This window comes from Solanum tuberosum, unplaced genomic scaffold (assembly GCF_000226075.1).
Source record: "Solanum tuberosum cultivar DM 1-3 516 R44 unplaced genomic scaffold, SolTub_3.0 scf00691, whole genome shotgun sequence".
NCBI lineage: Eukaryota > Viridiplantae > Streptophyta > Magnoliopsida > Solanales > Solanaceae > Solanum > Solanum tuberosum.
The window spans coordinates 1-5,973 of record NW_006239605.1 but is presented as its reverse complement, the minus strand read 5'-3'; positions in this window follow the sequence as shown (position 1 = coordinate 5,973).

The window sequence follows — 5,973 nt, the reverse complement described above, 5'->3', positions numbered from 1 at the left end:
TTCTTGATGATTTCTTGAGATCAAAGTGAGTGTTTTAAGGGATGTATTGAGTAGATTAGAGTGTACTTATGATAAGTAATCAATTCTAAGTGATTGGGAAGAAACCATTTGATTCTAGGCGAAATAGGGTGAGAAAACGAGAAAAGAAACTTGTTGAATTTTCTGGGTTGGGGCCTGGTGCAATGCACCTGCCAGAGCACCTCAAACCCACCTCTGAAGTTTAGGGGCTGGCGCCCCGCGCCACCCATAGCGCCAGGGTCTCCTGCCCCATCCAGTTTGTCATCGGTTACCCCGTTTGAGTTCGTTTAAAGTGCACTTTCACTCCTTTTCGATTCTAACTACTCTAAGCTACTTCTAAACACCTAAAATCATTCCTAACATGATCATAACCTTGAATTCATAAATCAAATTTAAGGTAGAGTTGAGAGTCAAAGTTTGAGAGTTGTTTCAAACCTTTTTTATAAGGTCCCTTAGAGTCTTTTTGAGGAGTCTTCTACAATTACTAGTAACTTGTTTCAAGACTCGACCAAGTGAGTATGAGGATGAGGAGAATGTATTCATGAATCTACTTTGTCATCATGAGATCCTTCATATCATGAACCAAAACTTTTGAATTCATAATTCACATTCAAGAGAAAGTTAAGAGTAAAGTTCAAGTAAGCCTTTGAGCTCAATTGTGAATCCTTTGAGATCAACCATCGATTTGAACTAAGTCTTGAGGTAGTAAGTAAGAGAATGAGAAGTGTCATATACATGAGTTCCAAGTAGTTTGTAGACCTTCGAGTCAAGTCGTTCATGCCCATAAATTCCGCATGAACTCTATAAGTTGAGTATCTCTGAGAGGAGTAATATCTCTATGTCCTAAGTCTTAAGTATTGAGTTTATAACCCATTTGAGATTATAATCCTAATCATGGGACAATTACCTATTACCCATGAAGTCCATGAGTTGAGTTGTTCATGCCCATAATTCCGCATGAACAGTATAAGTCGAAGAAATCTTTAGATGAGAAGTATCTTTGAGTCCTTGAGTTGAGTAGTTCATGCTCATAAATTTCGCATGAACCCTCTGAGTTGAGCATTCTTGAAGTGAGTAGTATTATTGAAGTTCTTGAGTTCCAAGTATTTGAGTTCTATCTATGGTTATTGAAAACCTTGCATTGAGTCGTTCACATCCATAATTCGGCATGAACCTCATTTTAAGAAGTCTTTTACAAATGTTTTAACTTTATTTTAAGACTAAAAGTTTAAAGTTAAGCAAAGAGTAAAGAGTTGAGTCCATTTCTCAAAAAGCTATAAGGGAACTAAGTATTCCCAAAGAGTTTATAAATGTTTTCACATTTAAATAAGAACGGAAACTGAGATTTCCAAAGAGCCTTCGGGCTAGTTTTCAGAAAAGAGTAGACTAGTGGATCCACTAAGTTAAAGTGTTCTATATGACGGCAAAGTATAGGATAGTTCTGGCAGCGTGGGCAAGACGTTATATCACCACTTAGGCTCATAGTGGTGGTTGTCGGTTAGAGAATCTCCCACGGAAACTATATTATTTTATTATATAAGTAAATTTGAGTTTGTTATTGCATTTTCTTTAACGAACTAAGTTGTTTTTACTGTTTTATAAAGCTTTCCATATATTGCATGTGTATTATTTCTTCATATTGAGTTGAGTACCCAGAGTAGAATATCATATCTTTGAGTTGAGTATCTAATCTTTGAGTTGAGTATCTTATCCTTGAGTACTTATGAGTTGAGTAAGTTTGAGTAGTTTTGAATATCCTTGAGTATTCCTTGAGTTGAGTAAGTTTGAGAAGAGGTAAGTATGTTTCCTTTTATCAAGTTTCAAGCTTATGTTATGCTTTAGAATTCCCCTTACATGCTCGTACATTCCACGTACTGAGCCATTTGGCCTGCATCTTCTCATGATGCAGACACAGGTATTCAGGATCATCAATAGGAGCTTCATTGATCATCCGAGAGTTCGAGTTAGCTATGGTGAGCCTCCTTGCTTCCAAAGGATTTTCATTTTACCTTTAAGTTTAGTCAGGATGTCGTGGGTCTTGTCCCGACTTCCATCTTTATCAATTAGCGGCTTCATAGATAGTCAGTATAGTTGAGAAGTTTGTATTATTTATTTATTTTATTAAATATTTCAAAGAATTGAGTTGCCAATTTTGGGGCGAGTTGAATATATTTTATTATTCAGAGTTTTCATTTGAGTTAAAGATTGAATTTAAGTTTTATGAACTTTTATTTCAGTTTTTAAGCTTTGTATGCTTGAATCAGTTTTCCGCTCGTAGTCAGTCAGGATGAGGGTTCGCTTGAGGACCAACAATGGTCTTTAAATTTTTGTAGGATTTTAGAACTTTAAATTGTGAACTTTAGAGAACTTGAATTATTGTGGGATTTTAGAACTTTAGGTTGTGAACTTTAGAAATCTGGAATTATTTTAGGATTTTAGAACTTTAGGTTGTAAACTTTAGAGAACTTGAATTTTTGTAAGATTTTAGAACTTCAAGTTGTGAACTTTAGAGAACTTGAATTTTTGTAGGATTTAGAACTTTATAAAATTGTGAACTTTAGAAATCTTGAATTATTTTAGGATTTTAAAACTTTAGGTTGTGAACTTTAGAAATCTTGAATTATTGTGGAATTTTAGAACTTTAAGTTGTGAACTTTAGAAATCTTGAATTATTGTAGGATTTTAGAACTTAAAGTTGTGAAGTTTAGAGAACTTGAATTTTTGTAGGATTTTAGAACTTTATAAAATTGTGAACTTTAGAAATCTTGAATTATTTTAGGATTTTAGAACTTTAGGTTGTGAACTTTAGAAATCTGGAATTATTTTAGGATTTTAGAACTTTAGGTTGTAAACTTTAGAGAACTTGAATTTTTGTAAGATTTTAGAACTTTAGGTTGTGAAACGTTAGAAATCTTGAATTATTGTAGAATTTTAGAACTTTAAGTTATAAATTTAGAAAACTTGAATTTTTGTAGGATTTTAGAACTTTAAGTTGTGAACTTTAGAGAACTTGAAATATCGTGGGATTTTAGAACTTTAGGTTGTAAACTTTAGAAATCTTGAATTATTTTAGGATTTTAAAACTTTAGGTTGTGAACTTTAGAAATCTTGAATTATTGTGGAATTTTAGAACTTTAAGTTGTGAACTTTAGAAATCTTGAATTATTGTAGGATTTTAAACTTTAGGTTGTGAACTTTAGAAATCTTGATTTATAGAATTTATGAACTAATTATTAGGTTGAACTTTAAAAATCTTGATAAAATATAGTCTTTATGAACTATTTGTAATTTTGAAACGAAGTTTGAAAGACTTTATAAGTCTTTAAATTGTGATTTAGATATTTTGAATGTTAATTTAATTTTGTTGTTTTATATTTTGTGTTGCTTCTTTATAATGTTTTGTGTTTGATTGGGAATGAATTGAATTGCTTTTGCAGGTGGGCAGCAGAAACTAGCAGAAGTAAAAAAAATTGCAGAAAAAGTGACGGACAGGGTGGTTTTGTCCGTCGCTTTTCTGGATTTTATTTTTTTAAAACCCAGAAAAGCGACGGATAGGGTCTTTTAGTTCGTCGCTTTTCTGAATTTTTCAAATTTTTATTTCCAAAAAAGTGACGAACGGTGTCTCATTGTCCGTTGCTTTTCAAGATTCTAAAAAAATTAAAAATTAATTAAAGCGACGGACTTCATCTCTTTTTAAAAAAAAGCGACGGACGGTGTCGCATTCTCAAAAAAAATATTTTAAAAAAAACAAAAGCAACAGACTACATCGCTTTTGGAAAAGTGTCGAGCCAAAAAGCTACGAGATTGACCACGTCGCTTTTGGCCAAAAAAGCGACGCAGTCCATCGCTTTTTTCCGTCTCTTTTTGGCAGTTTTTTAGTAGTGTCAGGTTCACTTAAGTGAATCCCAAAAATATTGGGGGTCTTGCTTTTGCAAACCAGACTCTGGTTAAACGACCATCACTAAAGCAAGCCCTAATCCGCTTAAGCAAACCCCTCGAAAGACCGTCCTTCGCTTTAGCAATCAATCCTTCGCTTAGGCAAATGTCGCTAAAGTGGAAAGGCACATCACAGTATCGGAGGTCACAAAACTCAACCATCAAAAAATTTAGTTAACTTTCAAATCATCAAAATTTAGGCTAGTGGTTAAGGGGTTGTGAAAATTCCTTGAGGTTGCAGGTTCTATCCATGTTAGCCTCATAATTATTTTTTTTTACTACACCATTGACAACCATTAATGAAAATTTGGCTCCCCACTTGACTTTATGTATTATGCCTAAGAGATAAGTGGAACTTTAATATGAAGCCTAAGAGATAACTGGAACTTTAATATGCATGCACACAACACATATACATACACACATATACTTAATGCATGTAATTTTAAAATAACAATCATAAAAAATAATGAGATTTTGCAACAAACTTACAAAATGATTATTCTACTCATAATGTTAATGAACTTAAATAAAAATCTATAATTACATAGTTTAAAAATAAAATATTATATATAATATTAAAAAACGTTACATATGGAGGATAAAATATGAGAAGGGTCAAATAGGTTCCGCATAGGATAAATGAGGGAGAATGATTATTTTTCAAAGTTGAGGGAAAAAATTGATTTTTAAAGCAAAGTTGGGGATGCAAATGATTTACACCAAACAAATGAAGTTCCCTAGAATTGTTAATTAATTGAACTTTATCTCCTTCAATAAATTAAGACTATAAAAATATAAAAATATCATTAATTATTGAGAGAAGTATTGAAAAGAGTCTTAAACTCCGCACGAATTATTAGTTTCATCCCAAACTATTGACAATCTTAAAACGTCTTTTTACTTGATTAACTGAACTTAAATACACCTTATTTTGCAACATGAGTAAAATACATCCCTAAACTCTTGTCAAGTTTAGAGTTTTTTCAACACTTCTCTCTGCTTTTTATTAAGAGTTTCATGCTCCTAAAAGAGTTTAAGATCACTTGTTATGTTGTGTGGCAGATAGAGCGTGTAGCTAAGTTTAGTTAGTAAATAGAGGCATATTTTTCACTACTAAAAAGCTGCCAAAAAACGACGGAAGAAAAAGCGACGAACAGCGTCGCTCCAAAAAAAGCGACGGACTAAGAGATGTCGTCCGTCGCTTTTTAATTAAAATAATTATTTTTAAAATTATTTTACAAAAAGCGACAGACTGCATCTCTTAGTCCGTCACTTTTTATTAAAAATAATTATTTATAATTAAACAATAACCACGCTGTCCGTCGTTTTAATTTATTTTATTTTATTAATTAGTTTTTAAAAAAATAGACGGATGACATCTCTTAGTCCGTCGCTTTTTTGGTCAAAATATCTAGTCAAACATTTTTTAAAAAGCGACGAACAACGTCTCTTAGTCCGTCGCTTTTGGATTAAAAAAAATTTTAATTTTTTTTTTTAAAAGCGACGGACGGCATCGCTTAGTCCGTCGCTTTTTTTCGCAGATTTTTGCTAATTAATTATTTTATATAGATAGTGACGCAGTCCGTCGCTTTTTATTAAAAATTATTATTTATTAATTTAAAAAAAGTCATGTCGTCCGTCACTTTTTATTAATTTTAATTGTTTAATTACTTTTTAAATTAGCGACGGACAACATCTTTATGTCCGTCGCTTCTTGGTCAAAATATCTGGTCAATATTTTAAGAAAGCGATGGACAATGTCTCTTAGTCTATCGCTTTTTGGTCAAAATGTTGGTCAAACATTTTTTTAAAAACGCGACGGACATAGAGACGTTATCCGTCGCTTTTTAAAAAATATATGCACTAGCAGACGCGATTTTCCCCATTTCTCCATATAAAAAAAATTGAGAAATATTTTGATTTAATTTTATTTAAATCATCTTTCGAAGAATGGTTTTGTGTAAAGTAAAAAACAAAAGAAAATTATAATACCGACTTCTAGATGTCGGTAAAATT